The sequence below is a fragment of the Canis lupus genome, chromosome 9, assembly GCF_048164855.1.
Source record: "Canis lupus baileyi chromosome 9, mCanLup2.hap1, whole genome shotgun sequence".
Taxonomy (NCBI): Eukaryota; Metazoa; Chordata; class Mammalia; order Carnivora; family Canidae; genus Canis; species Canis lupus.
Window position 1 is genome coordinate 44,466,767 of NC_132846.1, and position 21,858 is coordinate 44,488,624.

Here is a 21,858-nt window from a genome sequence, read left to right on the forward strand (position 1 = left end):
TTTTTAGTTTTAGCTCTTACATTTAGGTCTATGATCTATTTTAAGTTACCTTTTTTTTTTTTTAAGATTGATTTATTTATTTTAGAGAGAAAGAGTGCGTGTGAAAGAGTGAGCTGGGGCAGGAGCAGAGGTCAAGAGAGAATCCTCAAGCAGATTCCCCGCTAAGCAGGGAGCCTAAGATCATGACCTGAACCGAAGTCAGCTGTTTAACCAACTGAGAGCCACCCAAGTACACCAAGTTAACTTTTGTATATAGTGTGAGGTAGGGATCTAACTATTTTTTGCATGTGGACATCCAGTTATCTAAGCACCATTTTTCTAAAGACTTCTTTCCCCCATTGAATTGCTAGTAAATAGAAATGTAATAGATTTTTGTATATGGACCTCGTATCCTGCAAACTCTCCTAACCAGTTTATTAGCTCTAATAGTTTTTTGTGTGTTTCTTAAATTTTCTTTATACAAGATCATGTCACAGGCTCATAGAAATAGTTTTATTTCTTCCTTTTCAATCCAGTTGTCTTTTATTTCCTTTTCTTAACCCAATTGCCTTGGCTAGAACCTCTGGTACAATGTTGAGTAGAAGTATAAGAGTAGACATTTTGTCTTGTTTCTGATATTAGGGGGAAGCTTTTAGTATTTTAGTCACCACTAAATATTATGTTAGCTGTGGGTTTTATATGATTCCCTCCCCAGGTTGCAGGAGTTCCTTTTAATTGCAGTAGTAGTAGAATGCTTTTATCATGAAAGGGTGTTAGATTTTCATCAAATGCTTTTTCTTCATCTGTTGAGATGATCATATGGTTTCCTCTTTTCTATATTTTGATTGATTTTTGTTAAACCAGTCTTTCATTCCTAGATAGATCCTATTTGGTCATAATATTTAATGCTTTTTATATGTGGCTAGATTCACTTTGCTAGTATTTTGTTGAGGTTTTTTGTGACATAGGGTTGTCTTTAGTTTTCTTATGATATTTTTGTCTGGTTTTGGGATCAGGCTCTCCATTGAGCAGGAAGCCCGATGTGGGGCTCAATCTCAGGACCCAGGACCATGACTGAGCCAAAGGCAGACGCTTAACTGACTGAGCCACCCAGGCACCCCAAATAAAGCTGTTTTTTACAAAGAATTTTGTTTAAATAAATATTTGGGGGCAGCCCGGGTGGCTCAGCAGTTTAGCGCCGCCTTCAGCCCAGGGCCTGATCCTGGAGACCCGGGATGGAGTCCTGCATCGGGCTGCCTGCATGGAGCCTGCTTCTCCCTCTGCCTGTGTCTCTGCCTCTCTCTCTCTCTCTGTATCTCTCTCTCTCTGTCTCTCATGAATAAATAAATAAAATCTAAAAAAAAAATATTTGGTAGAATTCACTAGAGACATCACCTGGCCTGGGCTTTTCTTTGTTTTTTTTTTTTTGTTTTTTTTTTTTTTACTTCTGGGCTTTTCTTTGTGGTAAGGTTTCGATTACTGATTAAATTTCTTTACTTGTTATAGTTCTATTCAATTTTCTGCATCTTGATTCAGTTTTTTTTTTTTAATTTTTTTTATTTATTTATGATAGTCACAGAGAGAGAGAGAGAGGCAGAGACACAGGCAGAGGAAGAAGCAGGCTCCATGCACCAGGAGCCCGACGTGGGATTCGATCCCGGGTCTCCAGGATCACGCCCCGGGCCAAAGGCAGGCACTAAACCACTGCGCCACCCAGGGATCCCATCTTGATTCAGTTTTGGTAGTTTGTGTGCTTCAAGGAATTCATCTAGGTTACTTAATTTGTTGGCATTTGATAGTATTCCTTTACAATTCCTTTTCTTTCTGCAGGGCTGGTAGTAATATCACCTTTTTAATTTTAGTAATTTGAATCTGCCATCTTTTTTTTTTTTTTTTTTGGTCAGGCTAAAGTTTTGTCAATTTTGTTGATATTTTCAAAGAGCCAACTTTTGGTTTTGTTTATTCTATTGTTTTTGTTGTTTATTTCATTTTTTTTCTTCTGTAGTCAATTATTTTCTACCTTCTGCTTGCTTTGTGTTTAAACTTCTTTTTCTTTTTAAAATTTTTTTTTAAATTTTTATTTTTTATTTTATGATAGTCACAGAGAGAGAGAGAGAGAGAGGCAGAGACATAGGCAGAGGGAGAAGCAGGCTCCATGCACCGGGAGCCCGACGTGGGATTCGATCCCGGGTCTCCAGGATCGTGCCCTGGGCCAAAGGCAGGCGCCAAACCGCTGAGCCACCCAGGGATCCCTAAACTTCTTTTTCTAATTTTTTTAAGTTGAAAGAGTTGTTACTGATTTTGAGATCTTTCTTTTTAATGTAGATGTTTACAGCTGTTCATTTCTATTTAAGCACTGTTTTAACTGCATCCTATAAATTTTTGTTATGTTGTAAGTTTTCATTCATCCCAAAGTGTTTTCTAATTTCCCTTGTAATTTCTTCCATGAGTCATTGGTTATTTAAGAGTGTATACTTTAGTTTCCACACATTTGCAAATTTCCTTCTATTCATTGATTTCTAATACTTTTTTGAAGGGGGGGCATTTTTCACAGGTCTTGAAGTGAGTTCTCAGGCTGTGTAGTAATTGAATTCAGTAAAGTCAGAATATTATTTGTTACTAGAATTTTCAAATCATATTCCAACTTACTTTCCAGACATTTGGTTCAAGTTTGCTGTGCATAATTCTTCATGATGAATGAAATCTAGTTGAAATAACCTTTATGGAGTGAAAGTGGACAGAAATTCTCAATGGCTGGATTATTCATTTGGTATTTACCCAGTGACATTTTCTTTGCTATTCTATACCAACCATCTGGGTTTTGTATATTCAAAGTTTTCTTGACAAAATCATCATGAGCCAGCTGCTTTTACTTTTTTTTAATTTTAGGCTTCCACATAATAGTGAGTGGCATGAAAAACTGTTAACAGTTATTATTTATTGCACCATGTATGTAGTCATATAGCCAAGATTTCTTTCCCAGAGATGTTCCCATAGATTTATAATGTTTATTGAGTATCTTTAGTATGCCAAATATCATTTAGAAAATAAAACTGGGCAATTACCTTTCCCCAAAGTAAAATATGCCCAATGAGAAGCAAGAAGATTCTCTGGTACAGAAGTCAAATTTATATTGTCTTTATGGGTTTGATGGTACTCAAGGACTAGCTGCTGGAAAATGAACTGACCACAGCATATGTTAATAAACTTGTCCCCCCTTCCTTCTGAATAAACTATATGAGTTCATAATATAAATATAATTAACATTCTTGACTATAGATCCCATTTAAGTTGGAGCAAGGGATGTACCTGGTTATCTATGAGGTTGCAGGAAGATTATTATTGAAATCCAAAATGATAAAGCTTATGGGACCTCAGAAATCACCTGGTCAAATCCCTTCAGCATTCATGGTTTGTTTTGGTAACCGTTGAATCTACATCATGAGGAAGAGTTCCCTGATCACTTGTTGGGTAAAGGAATCTTCCTGAAATGCCTCTGCTCAGGACTCTCCTTTTTCTCTTTCATGTCAGATTCACACTCTTTTATCTGCCTGTCAAGTCCCTTGGTGATTTGTCTCCACCGTATCTATAATTAGATTTTCTGTTACTCATCATCATATATCCACCAGGTAGGCTTGTAGCCACTTCTTCCCTATATACCTTATGTACTCTCCACAAATCTCTACATACTTTGAGGTCCACTTTATTCATCTAAATCCAATACAACCATGAACTCCTCTGACAAATCTAACCCACATTAGTTTTTTCCCCCTTAGATTCTTGTTATGCTTACGGTTAGCATCATGGTTTACCATTTAAATGTTTAACATCTCTATATCCCTATGTAGTTTTTATTTTTATTTATTTTTAGAGATTTTATTTATTTATTCATGAGAAACAGAGAGAGAGAGAGAGAGAGACAGGCAAAGGGAGAAGCAGGCTCCATGCAGGGAGCCCAAGGTGGGACTTGATCCCAGGTCTCCAGGATCATGCCCCAGGCCCAAAGTGGTGCCAAACCACTGAGCCATCCAGGCTGCCCCCTATATAGTTTTTATAAGTAACTTACATACATTTCTTTTAGCCTTATAACAATCCTATACAATTGGACATGAATTCGTTATTCATTCATTCATTCATTCATTCATTCATTCAAGAAATGTTTATTGAGCACCCGCTGTGTGCCACTGCCGTACACAGGCATAAAGGATATAATAGTGAACAAAAAAAAGACCTTGATCAATGTTCAAGTACTTACAGGACAAACACAGACTTTAATCAAATAATCATGCAGTAAATGTAAGATTACAACCAACAATACAATTGCTAACATTTATTGGACATTTATTATGTGGCTGGCACTGTTCCAGGTCTTTTACAGATATAAACTCATTTAATGTTCTCAACCACCTTCTGAAGACAGTACTATTGTTCCATTTTGCACATAAGGAAAATAATAGTTGTGGTACGTAAACATATTCAATGCCTCAGTTTGCACATGCATTCAATGGAGTTGTTAAGATAAATTCTTATTGGTGGAGCCCTTAGATCAGTGTCTGACTTGTATTGGCTACAGTGATGATGGCAGTGAGAGATTAAAAGAGGGAATGCTATCAGAGACATTAAAGAGAATTGTGATCTGAAGGACAGGTAGGTTGGAATGAGGCCAAGTGGATGATTGGAGGTGGTGGTTCAAGCAAAGATAGCAGCACAGGCAAAGGCTCTGTGGGGAGAAAGCTGGAAGGGCCATGTGACTAAAGGTAGGATGGAAACACTGTATCAGGTGAGAGTGCAGTTAGATCACTGCTAGATTCTGCAGGGACCTGGCCCCATTTAGGATTTCAATCTTTACCTAAGAGTCACTGGAGGGTTTTTAAACAGTTATGGAGGACAGTTATGTGATCAAACATGCATTTGAGGAGTGCCTGCCTGGCTCAGTCTGTAGAGCATGCAACTCTTGATTTTGGGATTGTGAGTTCAAGACACTTTGGGTGTGGAGCCTACTTAAAAAAATAAACAAACATGCATTTTATAAGATTATTGCAGCTGCTATTAAGAAGAAAGAATTGGAAGTGGCTAGGAGTGAATTAAAATAAGATGATTAGGAAGTTTACCGTAATACAAAGGAGAGAAGAGGGTAGCTTAAACAAGGCTATTGGAAGTGGAGTTGGAGAGATGTAGATGGATTTACTATAAAAAGAATCTGCTGATGGATTTGAGAGATAGGGAATGAGGGGACAAGACATCAGGAAATGCCTAAACTTTTTACTTATATATGCATTGAAATAGAACCCCTGGAAAAGGTTAAATTTTGAGGGGAAACCAAGAGTTCAGTTATATGCATATTGAATTTGAGATGCCTCTGAGACTTCCAAGAAGAAATGACAGTAGCCTAAGCTCAGATATATGATCAAGGCTGGAGTCGTTAAAATAGAGGTGATGGTTAGGTCTTAGGCATGGACAAGAATATTCAGAAGTTATCAAGTGGGAAGAGACACAAAGGTCTAACACTAAGATGTTTGGGTTTAGTGCTTGGGTAGGGGAGGATATACTTACAAGGAGTTGGAATAGCCAAAAGTATAAGAAAAGTGGAGTCGTATTGTTATGGAAGCTGGGACAAGAGAGCATTTCAAGGAGAGAGTGATCAATTGTGTCAACTGTTGCTGAAACCAACAAGATGATTAAAAAATGTTGGATTTGTTGACCCCAATATTTCACTAGAAAGGCACCTACGATCTCCATCAGAGCTTCTTCAGGGGAGGATGGGCTGTTCAGTGAGTGGAAGAAAGTGAGTAGCTAGAAGGCAACTTAGGATCCAGGAAGGATTTGTTTGTTTGTTTTTTTTTAACAGGAAAAAAAATCAAAATGTTTAAAAACCATTGAGAAGGAAGGACCATATTCAGAGAGAAAAGTTGAAAAAAATACACAGATGAAGCCAGACTGGGCAATCTATAGGGAGGAGTTCTGACAAGGCAGGTGGAAGAGATACAAAGCACAAGAAAATCATTTGGCCCTAGTTAGGAGGACAGCTCCTTCATTAAAATAGGAGAGAAGGAAGACAGGTTGGGCACAGGTGAAGGTCAGATTATATATTTGCTAGGAAGAAGAGTGCCCATGTGATGGTTTCTACTTTTTTTTCTGGCAAGGAAGACAAGGTCATCTATTAGAGTATAGGGCAAGAAGGTTGGGGTGGGCAGGGGACCAAAGTTCGATGAGAGAGAGAATGATTGAATTAACAGAAAACTGGAGAGTGTGATGACCCAATTTGAATGATGTTTAGGGCTCATTTGGAGATTCTCTGGAACCAATCTGCCCTATTGTATAACTTTCTAAAGCAGTGTATAAACCACCCATAACCAGAGCCATAAAGAAAGCTGATAATTAAGTTTGTTCAGGTTTGGGGATTTTCCAGGTAGATAAAGTGAAAAAAGGAAAGAAAGAAAACCATAGAGTTTAGGGTTGTTAAGTTTGATAAAACAGCGAAATTATAGATCTGGAATCTAACCTGGGTCAAGAGGGAGAATTAAAAAAGGAATTGAAAGAAAGCTGATGAGAGTCAACAAATGAGGGTCCAAATGAGTTTGAAAAAAGCTGTAGGAGTAGAGGCAATTTGAAAAGAGGAGATTTTAGTTAGAGAAGATGCTTAAATTAGAGATTCTGAAACAGTTACAGATGATGACTAGGTCCAAAGGATGATGGAAGGAGTGGGTGGCTCCAGTGAAGTCAAGGATGTTGAGATCAAAAAAATGAGCGACCAGGACCCAAGTGGATAGATCACCTTTTTGATTGTTGAAGTCACCCAGGATAATGGCAGAGCTTATGATAAAGAGGGCTAATAGGCCAAAGTCTTTGCTTAAATGAAAGGGGAATTACAACGGAGAAAAACAAGGAGAAAAAGAAAAGAGTTGGGTGGGTGAGTGACATGGACTTCAGAGAAACTGACTGTTCTTTTTCTTTTTAAGCACAAGTGTAAGAATAATAGCCAAGAAGTAGCAATGAGAAGCCAAAACAAAAACAACAAACCAAAACCAAAACCAACAAAACCCACAACCCAACCTTTGTTAGAGGAAAAAATTTTAAAACTATAAAAAAAGTTGTGACATACAGATATAAAATGAAATGTGTTAAAGAATTTAGTTAATCAAAAAAAAAAGAATTTAGTTAATCATTATTAATAAGAAAACTGGTAAGATATAAATCCACATTTATAGGTCAGGAAAATTGAAATCAACTTGAAAATGTAAGCAAAATTGGCTTCTACCCATATTGAGGGGGCAAGTCAATTGAATTTCCACTGGACAGAATTTATTGCATGTCTATTGATGAGAATTATTTTGTCTTAATATCAGTTGTCTACAGTTAACAGAAGTTGTAAAATACCTTAAAAGCAATTAAAGGCTAGATAACCTGGAAAGGTCTGTTCTGAAGAATGCATAGTTTTTTTTTGTTGTTGTTGTTTTTGTTTTTAAGAATGCATAGTTTTCCATTGGAAATACTGGTTATCGTTTTTGCTTATTCCAAATTTCCACACATGTCTCATCTCTGAGGTATGTGGAACCTGAAAGTATAAATAGCACCTTTTGGGTGGGGCAATAGGGAAATCATGTCTTTAAGGGAGAGTCAGTAAGATTTTGACAAAGATAAATTGAAGAGAAAGCTTGACAAAACAGACTTTTGCAGGTTATGGGTGAAGAGGTCCAGAAAGCACAGTGGAAGGAAAATTTGGAAGGTAGGATGAAGCTGAGAGAGAGGCAAGGATGTAGAGAATCCAACTGTGATTCCCGGTGGGAGAGCAGGGTTGCCCTTCTGCCTTAGGGCTGGCAGATAAAACACAGGAACCTGTTAAATTTGGATTTCAGATAAAGAAAGAATAAGATTAAAAAGAAGTAGTCCCTTTGTTTTTGTTTTCGCTTTTTTGTTGATTTGCTAAATCTGACAACCCTACCCTAAGGGGACCTTTGTCACTGGAGAAGTTTTAGATTAGCACAACTGCTTGTGTGGGGGCCATGCTATTGGCATTTAGTAGGTTGAAGCCAGGGATACTGCTAAACAACTTAAAATATAGGATAGTCCTCACAAAAAGAATTTTCCAGCCCAAAATGTCAGTAATACTCAGGTTGAAAAACCTGGTATTTGAACCATGATCAAATTTTTTGTTGTCAAAAACTCTCTTTCAAATATATTTTTAAAAGATTTTATCTATTAATTTGAGAGAGAGTGAACAAGGTTGGGCAGGGAGGTGCAGAGGGAGAGGGAAAAGCAGACTGCCTGTAACAGCTTGATCCTAGGACTCTAGGGGATCATGACCTAAGCGAAAGGCAGATGCTTAACAGACTGAACCACCCAGGCACACCTCCTTTATTTATTTATTTTTTAAAAGATCAATCTGCTTTTTTTTTTTTTTTTTTAAGACTTTACTTGTGAGAGACACAGAGAGAGGGAGAGAGAGAGAGAGAGAGAGAGAGATGCAGAGACAGGCAGAGGGAGAAGCAGGCTCCCTGCAAGGAGCCTGATGTGGGAATCGATCCTGGAACTCTAGGATCATGCCCTGAGCCTAAGGCAGATGCTCAATGGCTGAGCCACCCAGGTGTCCCAGCACACCTCCTTTAAACACTTTTTAACATGAGCTCATATTATTGATACATTGTATACATGTAATAATGTCCTGATATATTGTGTACATTTTTAAATCACAAAAATCTTTTAAAATTTAAAAATTAAAGGATAAAATGAAGATGAAAGAAACATTTTAAAATACAAAACTTTGCTTATTATATATGCTCCCAAGAACTTTTTTGTTGTTTTTTAAAGAAGGCTCTACAGCAAATATGGAGCTTAAACACACAACCCTGAGATCAAGAGTCACATGCTCTACCAACTGAGCCAGCCAGGCACCCTGGACTTTTTTTTAAAGTAAGAGCAATCTGATTTTGATTCATTTCTGAAATGGTGGCTTAACATAGTGTGATACTATGATTTCCAATATTCGTATCTATGATCTATTACTTGGTTTTAACAGAAATGAAACTCACAAAAATATAAATAATTCAAGTGGAAAAATACTTGGCTGAGTTTACTCAAACATGAAACTAATTTTTAGGTCCCTTTCAATTTTATTAAAGTTCAGCTGACCAATTTTTGTCTTCCATGACATCAATCAGTTGCATTTGCAAATTAGTAAGAAGATGCTTATATATACATATTTATATTTATATATATTTTATTCGAGAGAGAGAGAGAATGAGCAGAGGAGGAACAGAGGGAGAGGGACAAGCCAACTCCACACTAGCATGGAGCCCCACTTAGGGCTCAAGCCCACAACTCCAGAATCACTACACAAGCAAAAACCAAGAGTTGGACCCCCAACTGACTGAGCCACCCAGGTGCCTCAGAAGATGTTATATTTTTAACAGATTTAAAATCTCCTGAATCCCTTTTATTTGGAAGATTCTTAACCCAGAAGAAAAGTATCTCCAAGGTTTTATCTGTGCAAATATGAGCTTGTTTTGTAAGTGACATACTTCTAACAAGGTGCCTTGTAAAATATATGCATTTTTTTTCATATATACACATATTACATCTATATTTTTTGACCAAAAACACCACCAAAGGGATCCCTGAGTGGCTCAGCAGGTTTAGCGCCTGCCTTTGGCCCAGGCATGATCCTGAAGTCCCGGAATCTAGTCCCACAGCAGGCTCCCTGCATGGAGCCTGCTTCTCCCTCTGCCTGTGTCTCTGCCTCTCTTGCTCTTTCTCTGTGTCTCTCGTGAATAAATAAATAAAATCTTTAAAAACACACACACACATCAAAATTAACATTGCTTTTCAAAATATTTGTTTGTAGTAGCTTTCAAAAACCAGTTGTTTTCTCATTTATTACACTATCAACTTTAGCTTGAAAAAACAGCTGTAAAACATGTTTTTGTAGTATTTACAAAGTAGCATACTACTGACAGCTACCTTATCATCGAAAAAGTCAGCAAAGTTTGAATGTTTGTCTTTTTCTAAAAGAAAAGTCCAAGTTAATTTATCAGTTCTGACAACTATTTTAATACTTGGGCCAGTAACACCTAGCATCTGAGTGAAGCCAGATATCTTTGTCATCAGTCCCCATTCCATCATAGACCACTGTTTTAAAGATTTGGCTACATGAGTCTTGTTTCTACAAAAATAAACACATTGATGTCATCCCATAAGAACCAAAAATAACATGGGCGAGCACCACTACCAGTCCATCTGCACCATGGAACTCCTATGTCTCCCTCAAGATACCAAAATGACTCACAACCAGCTGGCATCCAGACCAAATAAGGATGCCAGTGTCCATCTGTATATTAAATAGTAGCAAAGCTGAATTTCTTTAATTCTTTTTAGATTTAAAATGTAAATAGGAATCTAACATTTTCTTTCAACATCCCAATGGACCATCGTGTACATCCTGCATGTGCCCATCTTATTCCACTTTGTGGATCATTCCTATAGAGAATGGAGTAGCGTAGGTCCATTTCTACATCATCGGTGAAGAATGTGAGGTCTTGATAGGTTGCAGTAAATTGAAGTCAGAGAGGCCTGGGTTAGAACTCACTCAAATGGCTCTGTCATTCATCAGCTATGTAGTTTTGTCTTGCACATTACATAATCTCAGTCCTTCTGTTTCTACATTTATAAAATGGAATAATATTGTAAAATGGAGATAATGCCTTGTAGACTGATGAGATGATTAAATAAAATAATTTTGTTATAACCATAATACTTTTCTTAAACCATCACAAATTCAGCACATACCCCAAACCCTTGCTCTTAGCCTTCACTCCTCCACTCATTCACGAGGATCATGGAGGCCATCAGATGAGAATCCCTTCAATTTTAGGGCTCCTCATGGCCAAACTCCTCTTATCTGAAGCATAGCACTTTACCTGTGCTCTGCAACCATCTCCTGTTATCTCTTTATGGACATATTCCACTAATGATCCCCTTTCTCCTATATATTAATCCATTCCAGTGCTACTGGCCTTTCCCTCTAAGTTGGCAAGTTATGTTCAAGTGTCTCCTGACACTGAAAAATGGGAAAAAAATTTTTTTAACTTAGGTAATAGGTTAAATTCCATATTTATGCTCTTCACCTATTTCTGGAAGGAAACTAGAAATAACTTATTTAGTATTTATAGATCTACCTCATTTTATTTTTTTAAAAGGATTTATTCATTCATTCATTCATTCATTCATTCATGAGAGACACACAGAGAGGCAGAGACATAGGCATAGGGAGAAGCAGTCTCCCTGTGGGGAGCCCCATGCAGGACTCCATCCTGGGACCCCAGGATTGCAACCTGAGCTACCCAGGTGTCCCTTATTTACATTTATTTATTTATTTATTTATTTATTTATTTATTTATTTAGAGAAAGCTTGCACACGTGCTAGTGGGGGTGATAGAGAGGCAGAGGGAGAGAAGGAATCTTAAGAATCTTAAGCAGTTTCCACACCAGCACTGACGTAGGGGTGTGGACAGAGAGGTGGACAGAGAGCCCTGAACTCAAGAGCCTTTGGATGCTTCACTGACTAAGCCACCCAGGCACCCCTATCTCATTATTTTAAACTGTTTGACAACGTTCCATAGTCTACAAATATTTCTTTTTTTTTTTATAGGAGTTCAATTTGCCAGTATATAGCATAGCATACAGTGCTCATCCCACCAAGCACCCCCTCAGTGCCCATCACCCAGTCACCCCAACCCCCCACCCACCTCCCTTTCCACTCCCCCTTGTTCGTTTCCCAGAGTTAGGAGTCTCTCATGTTCTGTCACCCTCACTGATATTTTCACTCACTTTCTCTCCTTTCCCCTTTATTCCCTTTCACTATTTTTTATATTCCCCAAATGAATGAGAACATATAATGTTTGTCCTTCTCCGATTGACTTATTTCCCTCAGCATAATACCCTCCAGTTCCATCCATGTTGAAGCAAATGGCGGGTATTTGTCATTTCTAATGGCTGAGTAATATTCCATTGTATACATAAACCACATCTTCTTTATCCATTCATCTTTCGATGGACACTGAGGCTCCTTCCACAGTTTGGCTATTGTGGACATTGCTGCTATGAACATTGGGGTGCAGGTGTTCTGGCATTTCACTGCATCTCTATCTTTGGGGTAAATCCTCAGCAGTGCAATTGCTGGGTCATAGGGCAGATCTATTTTTAACTCTTTGAGGAACCTCCACACAGTTTTCCAGAGCGGCTGCACCAGTTCACATCCCCAGCAATAGTGCAAGAGGGTTCCCCTTTCTCCACATCCTCTCCAACATTTGTTGTTTCCTGTCTTGTTAATTTTCCCCATTCTCACTGGTGTGAGGTGGTATCTCATTGTGGTTTTGATTTGTATTTCCCTGACGGCAAGTGATGCGGAGCATTTTCTCATGTGCTTGTTGGCCATGTCTGTGTCTTCTTTGGTGACATGTCTTTTCATGTCTTTTGCCCATTTCATAATTGGATTGTTTGTTTCTTTGCTGTTGAGTTTAAGAAGTTCTTTATAGATCTTGGATACTAGCCCTTTATCTGCTATGCCATTTGCAAATATCTTCTCCCATTCTATAGGTTCTCTTTTAGTTTTGTTGACTGTTTCTTTGGCTGTGCATAAGCTTTTTATCTTGATTAAGTCCCAATAACTCATTTTTGCTTTTGTTTCCCTTGCCTTCATGCATGTATCTTGCAAGAAGTTGCTGTGGCCAAGTTCAAAAAGGGTGTGGCCTGTGTTCTTCTCTAGGATTTTGATGGATTCTTGTCTCACATTTAGATCTTTCAACCATTTGAGTTTATCTTTGCGTATGGTATAAGAGAACGGTCTAGTTTCATTCTTCTGCATGTGGCTGTCCAATTTTCCCAGCACCATTTATTGAAGAGACTGCCTTTTTCCAGTGAACAAATATTTTTTGAGTGTCTACATCATTCTTTGCACGGGTGATCTAGCTTTTTTTTTTTTTTTTTTTTTTTTTTAAGAGAGATTAGAAGGGGAGGGGCAGAAGGAGAGGGAGGAGAGAGAGAGTTTTAAGCAGGCCCCATGCCCAGGCCTGGGGTGGGGCTCGATCTCACAGCTCTGAGATCATGAGCCAAGCTTAAATCAAAAGTCAGATGTTTAAATGTCTGAGCCACCCAGATGCCTGAGGATATAGCATTTAAGCTGAAGCAGGAATCAGAAAGTCAATAAGGTAAACAAGTAAAATATATATGTTTGATGGTAATAAGCACTTTGAGTTTTAAATAGAGTGGTCAGAGAAAGCATCTCTGAGAAAAGTGACGTTAGAATAAAGATTAAAAGGAGGTGAAGGAGAAGCCCTTATGGATATCTAAGGGAAGAACATTTCAAGAAGAGGAAACAACTACAAATGCCCTGAGGCAGGAGAATGCTTGCTATTCAGTTATAGTTACAGTATCCATGTATGAGTGATGTTAATTACTACTCACATTCAGTAACAGTCCTATCTGAATATACTAAAACCAAAAGACTAAATTGTAAAGTTAACAGTTACCAGGATCCCTTATATAAAATAAGGGGAATCAGGAGAGAAATTCTTTTTATGTACACACACAAAAAGTTACAAGAAAATATGCATAGCTGTTATTGTGCTCATTTCTGTAAGTGGTCACAAGGCCCTAGTTGACATTTATAACTGTTGTCTTTCACTATCCATTCATTATTTCCTTTGCTCTCTACTAGAACCTTTGGGCTTTTCACCTGGTGAGGTGAACCAAGCTTTCATTCCTGAATTTCCTTCAGGGTCCTACTTTTTTCTGCTTACTTTAATTTCCCATTAATCTTTCCTATTAGATATGGAAGTGCTCAGAGGCAGAGAATCTCCTGGATTCCAGAGAAACTCTCAGGAAACTGTCCCGATTACGTAACAGAGATGCAATTCCCCATTGGTAATTAGTGTCATCACCTCACCCAGGGAGTAATCCCTCTTTTTGGCTGTTGGTTCCATGGCAAGAAGAGCCCAAAATGGCTAGGTGACATCCCAACCTCCCAATCAATGGAACTATTATTGTGTTTCATAGTAGAAGCTTTTCTCTGTTGGGAACTAAGGCCTCCAAACCAACAAAATTCAACATTGCAGAAACGGGAAATAAAAATTCTGGAAGTAGATTATTAGGCATAAGAATGAAAAAAGCCACTTTAATTTCCATCCTTTGTTTCGTGGATCCCATTCATTCTGGCTGTAGAAGAAACAGCACTATACATTGTAGGAAATATTAATTTTGCAAGACAATCCCAATTTTTCAAGATGCTATCTCCCCACTAGCCTAGCATTGGCATTGAAACCAAGCAATCAGTAGGCTATTCCAGTATCCCATAGGCCAGTTGCTTCTGGATAATGAGGTATATGGAAAGATCAATAAATTCCATAGACTTGAGCCCAGTATAAAACACTGTATAAAGCACAATGTTAGCAAGGAAGATAAATCCATATCCATAATGTGTGTCTATTTCAGTAACGACAGATTGCTGTTACTTCTGTGATATAAGGAGTCCAGTGTAATCAATTTGCTATTAATTGACTGACTGCTGACCCAGGGAATGTCATACTGAGGATCCAGCCCTGAGTCCTTCACTTAAGGTAAGTTAGGCTTATGGCAGGGGATCCCTGGGTGGCTCAGTGGTTTAGCGCCTACCTTTGGCTCAGGGCGTGATCCTGGAGTCCCGGGATCGAGTCCCACATCGGGCTCCCTGCATGGAGCCTGCTTCTCCTTCTGCCTGTGTCTCTGCCTCTCTCTCTCTCCCTCTGTGTGTCTCTCATGCATAAATAAATAAAATCTTAAAAAAAAAGTTAGGCTTATGGGAGGCTTAGCCAGGTCAGACTTATTGAGGAGAAGTTGATGTTGATGAATCCATGCAGTCTTTATCCCTGTAACATGGCCACGTGGAAGTCCTTGAAGCACTGTTGTGTCTAGAAAAAGGTAGAATGACATTTATACTACATGTCATCTTGTCCATCTGATTGCCTTCTCTGCAATGAATGAGCATTTTTTGTGAGCATTTTTTATAGGATTCAAATATCATTACAATCTGTCCGTTTGAGAGGTCCATCCATATACCTCTTTCCCCACACCTTCTTTTACTTATCTTCAAATGTCGCTGGTCTTTCTAAGTCTCTAAACATATAGCGAAATCATTAGCAAGTACCCTTTAATCAATGTAGATGTGTTCTGGCCAGTTCACAGTCTAGATAAGGTGGACAACCAAATGTATTTCTTGGAGATCTACCCATTTAGAGGATTTGCTTCACTATTATCTTTCAAGGATGCTTCTGTTGAAGGTTGTAATACTACAGCAGTGTCTCCTGTTGGATGCAAAATTAACCGTAAATTAGGCATGATACAGGTAACTTATGTTTGTTGAATCTCAGATGCTAAAACAGCTTTCAATTCCTCAAATAATTTTTGCCTTTTCTCTTTTCTTCTTGATCATTCTGATGGGAGGCTTGTGGATTTTATTAATTTAAAAAAACAGCTTTTGTTTTCATCGGTTATTGCCGTTTTTATTCATTTTCTATTTTGTTGATTTCTCCTTTTATCTTGATTTTTTCCTTCTATTTCCCCTAGCCTTAATTTGATCTTGTTTTTTTTAATTCTTTAAAGTGAAAATGTAAATTACTGCTTTTAGATCTTCTTTTCTAAGATAAATGTTTAAAGCTGTAACTTTCCCTATAAGCAGTGCTTTACCTGTATCCCACAAATGAAGAAATATTTTCATTATCATCCATTTAAAAACATCTCCTAATTTCTCTTGATTTTTTTTGACTTGTGGATTATTTAGAAATATGTATACTGATTTCCAAATATTTTTAGTTTTCTTAGAATCTTGTTATTGGGGAGCCTGGGTGGCTCTGTTGGTTGAGTGTTGGCTCTTGGTTTCAGTTCAGGTCATGGTCTCCAGGTTGTGGGATCGAGCCCCACATCAGACCTCCCTGCTCAGCCTGGAATGTGCTTGTCTCTCATCCTTTGCTCTTACCCCCACTCACACTCATTCTCTCTCTCTTTCAAGTAAATACATACATATATACATACATACATAAAATCTGTTTTTAAAATCTTGTTATTTATCATTTAGTTCCAGCGTCAGAGAAATTTTCTTAAAAATTTTCGAAATGTTAAAAATGTATCAGTGCTTGTTCTATGGTTTAACATATGGCCTATCCTGGTGAATATACCACTTTCACTTGAAAAGAATGGTGTTTTGTAGTTTTTGGGCCTCCAGTGCTATTAATGTCAATTAGGACAACATTGTGTTGTTCAGTTCTTATATGTCTTTGATGATTTTCTACCTGGTTGGACTGCCAATTGGTTAGAGAGAGATGTTAAAATCTCCAACTACAATTGTGGAATTGTCTTTTTCCCTCTTAATTCTGTCATTTTGGGGGGGAATCCCTGGGTGGCTCAGCGGTTGAGTCCCTGCCTTCTGCCAGGGGCGTGATCCTGGAGACCCAGGATCAAGTCCCACATCAGGCTCCCTGCATGGAGCCTGCTTCTCCCTCTGCCTGTGTCTCTCCCTCTCTCTCTCTGTATCTCTCATGAATAAATAAGTAAAATATTTTTTTTTTAATTCTGTCATTTTTGCTTCATATATTTGGAAGCTCTGTTATTACGGATAAACATATTTATGATTGTTATGTCTTCTGATATACTGACACTTTTACTATTGTAAAAGGCCCCTTTTTGTTCCTCTGATACTTTTCATCTTGAAATCTGTTTTATTTATTTTTCAAAGATTTTATTTATTTACTCATGAGAGATACACAGAGAGAGGCAGAGACATAAGCAGAGGGAGAAGCAGGCCCCCCATAGGGAGCCTGATGCAGGGCTTGACCCTGAGACCCCAGGATCATGACCTGAGCCAAAGGCAGATGCTCAACCACTGAGCCATCAGGTGCCCCTTGAAATCTGTTTTATCTGATATTAATACAGCTACTCCAGTTTCTTATGCTTACTGCCTGCATGTCTTTTTTTTTCTATTTACTTACAAATTATCTGTGTCTTTGTATCATACTTTATTTATAGTATGTATTTTATAGGTAGTAAATAGTGGCATTTGTGTTTTTATGAAGTGTTTCTGCCTATCTCTGCCTGTCAGTTGAAGTGTTTAATCCATCAGCATTTAACGTAATTATTAATATGGTTAGACTTGGGTCTTCTATTTTATTATTTGTTTTCTGTTTATCCCTTCTTATCTTTTTGTTTTGTTTTGTTTTTCCTTTCTTGTCCTTTTAATTATTTAAATATTTTTAAATTTTAATTTTATCTATTATCTTTTTAACTATATCTCTTATATTACATTCTTAGCAGTTGATCTAGGTATTTCAATGTACATCCTTACTTTTCACAATCTACTCAGAATTAATATTTAATCATTTTAAATAGAATGTAGAAATTTTACAAGTCTACAGATCAACTTTCTTCTTTTTTTTTTTTTTCTTCTTTTTTTAAAAGATTTTATTTATTAGAGAGAGAGAGGAAGAAAGTGAGAGCACCTGCCGGGTAGGGTAGGGTATGGTGAATGGCTGAGGGAAAGGGAGAAGCCAGGCTCTAGGATCATGACCTGAGCCAAAGGCAGATACTTAACTAACTGAGCCACCCAGTTGCCCCTGCAGATCAATTTTCTACGCCCTCATTTCTTTATACTATAACTGTCTTATATATTGCAACTACAAATGTTGTAAACTTCACAAGGCAATTTTTCACTTTTTAAAAAATATTTTATTTATTTATTCAAGAGAGAGAGGCAAAGACACAAGCAGGCTCCATGCAGGGAGCCTGACATGGGACTTGATCCTAGGACTCTGGGATCACACCCTGAGCCAAAGGCAGACACTCAACTGCTGAGCTACCCAGGCACCTGGTAATTTTAACTTTAAACAGTCACACGTGTTGTTGTTTTTTAATTATGAGAGGAAAAAAACCCTCTTGTGTATTTAGCCAGATATTTGCATTTCTGATGTTCCTCACTCCTTCCTGAAGGTCTGATTTTCTACCAGGTATCATTTCTTCTTAGCTCAAATAACTTCCTTTGGTCTTTCTTGTAGTACACTTTTGCTGGTGTTGAATTCTTATAGATGATTCTTCTTCTTCTTCTTCTTCTTCTTCTTCTTCTTCTTCTTCTTCCTTCTTCCTTCTTCCTTCTTCCTTCTTCCTTCTTCTTCTTCTTAAGTAAGCTCTATGCCCATTGTTGGGCTTGAACTCACAAGCAGGAGTTGCGTGGTCTACTGACTGAGCCACAGGTGCCCCCTTTTGGTTCTTCTTTCTCTTTCTTAATCTAAAAGTTTTGTTTGTTTGCCTTCATTCTTAAGGATGTTCTTATTGGTATAGAATTCTGGGTTGTCAGCATCTTTAAGCATTTTAAAAATGGTCATCATGGGGCACCTGGCTGGTCCAGTTGATAGCACATGCAACAATTAATTGATCTGGGGATTGTAGTTCAAGCCCCAAGTTGGGTGTAGAGATTATTTAAAAATAAAATCTTTAAAAATGGTAATTCATTGCCTTCTGTCCTCCATTTTTTCTAATAAAAGTTAGTAGGGTTTTTTTTTATTCATTCTCCTGGATATAATGAGTCATTTTTCTCTTGCTGCTTTCAAGAATGCTCTTTGTCTGGTTTTCAGCAGTTTGAATATACTATGCCTACACATGGTTTTCTTTAAATCTATACAACATGGGATCTGCTGAGATCTTTGAGCCTATAAATGTATGTCTATCAATAAATTTGGGAACTTTTTGATCACTTGATTGTTGTGTCTTCAAACATTTTTTCTGTCTCTTTTTCTCTTTCTCCTTTCCTTTTGGGACTCAATTTGATATACGTTAGATCTTTTGCTCTTGGCTGGGATCTCTGAGATTTTGTTCATTTCCTTTCCAATAATTTCTCATTTCTGTTTTTCATATTGGATCATTTCTATGAATCTATCTTGAAGCTAAGCTGACTCTTGTTATTTCTATTCTGCTGTAATCTTATCCAGTGAATATATTTTTTAAAATATTTTATTTATTTATTCATGAGAGAGAGAGAGAGAGAGAGAGAGAGAGGCAGAGACACAGACAGAGGGAGAAGCAGGCTTCCTGTAAGGAGCCGGATGTGGGACTCTATCCCGGAATTCAGGATCACGCCTTGAGCCGAAGGCAGACGCTCAACCACCGAGTCACCCAGGCATCCCTCCAGGGATTTTTTTTTTTATTTCAGATACATATACACCATATATATATATATATATATATATATATATATATATATATATTAGATCTGGAATTCCATTTGGTTCACTTTCATATCATTTCAATTTGTCTGTTTACAGAGATTTCCTGTTTATACACTACGAACATTTTTCCTTTACATCATCAAATATAGTTTAATATTAGTTTTAGGGGCACCTGGGTGCTCAGACTGTTAAGTGTCTGACTTTGGCTCAGATTATGATCCCAGATACTGAGATCAAGCCCCATGTCAGGATTCCTGCTCGGCGAGGAGTCTGCTTTTCCCTTTCCCACCCACCCCCTACTTGTGCTCACTCTCTCTGTCTGAAATAAATATAATCTCTTTTAAAAATATCAGCTTTGAAATCTTTGCTAATTGAGCAACTGTGTCATACTGCTGTCCATGTATGTTGATTGTCATTTCTCTTGAGAAGATGTGATATATAGTCTTGTTTCTTCATATGTCAAGTTTGTGGAGAGTAGATTCTGTTATTTTCCTTAAAGAGTGCTATTTTATTGTTGTTGTTGTTTGTTTGTTTCAGCATGCCATTAATTTGGATGGACTTAAACTCTAATTTCTATTTCCAGGCTGCAGCACAAATCTCCATTCAGTTGTTTTTCCTTTGGTTGGGCTACTTGCAGACTGCCCTGAGCATGTGGTTCAGGGGTTCACTAGAAGCTGAACAGTGTTTAAACACAAATTATGGGGGCACCTGAGTGGCTCAGTTGGTTAAGCTCAGGTTACGATCCTGGGGTCCTGGGATTAAGACCCACATTGGGCTCCCTGCTCAGCAGGAAACATGCTTCTCCCTCTCCCTTTGGCCTGCCACTCACCCTGCTTGTGCTTACTCTCTCTCAAAAAAATAAATAAAATCTTAAAAAAAAAACCACACACAAATTATGTGGCTCCCCCTCTCTGGTTCTATCCTTTGTTGGATTACCCTCTCACTGTCTGGCAGCTGCAGATCCCTCCAACTCTCTTTGGTTGTTCAGGCCACAAAGACTGTGGATTTCCTCTTAGTATTTTTGCCTAGGGAGCTCTAGCTAAAGCTTGCCCTCAGGTTAAAGACTATTAAAAAAAAAAAAAAATTCACCCTGTGCTTTTTCTTGTAAGTGTTGATTCCCTGTCAGAATCTATGTGCTTTTGTTCACTCTCCAATGCCTTCAGGGAGTTGGTTTTTGGTGTATTTTGTCAAGAGTTTGTGCCTTGTCCAGCACTAGGACATATCACAAGTCGATAACTCCAATAACATTTTATTAAGCTATCCATTTTAACTTAGGATACCAGGATCAATTACCCACTGCCAAAGATTCTTGCGTATCAAAACTTTCTGAATACCACTTCATTTCTGCTACTCATTATAATTGTGCCCACATTGGCTTTTTATTTTTACTTTTTAAATAAGCTTTTCATTTTATGTAAATATTTATTTATTTATTTGAGAAAGAGAGAGAGAGAATGGGGGGGGGGGACAGAGGGAGAGGGAAAGAGTCTTTAAGCAGACGCTATGCTGAGCATGGAACCCGACACCAGGCTCTATCTCGTGACCCTGAGATCAAGACCTGAACAGAAACCAAGAACCAAGAGTCAGATGCTTAACCAACTGTGCCACCCAGTCACTCCAATAATCTTTTTTGTTTTAGAATAGATTTAGATTTACAGACAACTGGTGAAGATAGAATAAAGGGTTCCCCTATATCTCATACCCAATTTCCCGTTATTAACTTTTTATCTCAGTATGGTACATCTGTCATAAATAATGAACTTATATCATTATATTGTTAACCGAAGTCCATACTTTATTTAGATTACCTTAACTTTTACTCAATATCCTTTGTGTGTGCCAGGTTTTCATCAGGGATGCCACTTTACATTTAGTTCACACGTCTCCTAAGGTTCCTCTTGGCTGGGACTTTACCTTGTTTTTGATGACCTTAACAGTTCTAGAGTACTAATCAAATATTTTGTAGAGTGTTACTCAACTGGGATTTTCCTGATGTTTATCTCACAATTAGACTGGGGTTATGTGTTTTGGGGAGGAAGGACACAGGTAAAGTGCCATTTTCATCACATTTTATCAAGGGGGTATTGTTATGGACTGAATTGTGTCTTCCCTCAGCCCCACAAATTCTAATGCTGAGCCCTACACTCCAATTTTACTATATTTGGAGATAAGGTCTTTAGAAGGTAATTAAGATTAAATGAAGCAGTAAGGGTGGGACCCTAATCCAATAGGATTAGTGTCCTTATAAGAAGAGACACCAGAGATTTCTCTTTCTTCATCACATGAGAATACAGTGAGAAAGTGGCCATCTACAAACCAGGAAAAGAGCTCTCAACAGAAACAGAATTGGTCTGCATCTTGGTCTTGGACTCCTCAGCCTCCAGAACTATGAGAAATAGATTTCTGTTCTTGAAGCCATCCATTTCCTTTTGTTATAGCAGTCCTGATTTATATAGGAAGGCATATACTTTCAATGTGACTTATAACCTTGATAAGCTGGCTGAGGTAGTTTTGTCAGGTTTCTACAATGTAAAGTCACTCTTTCCCCCTGCCTCTTTTCATACTATACTCTTTGTTGTTGTTTTAAATATTTTATTTTTAAATACACCCAGCATGGAGCTTAAACTAACAACCCCGAGAC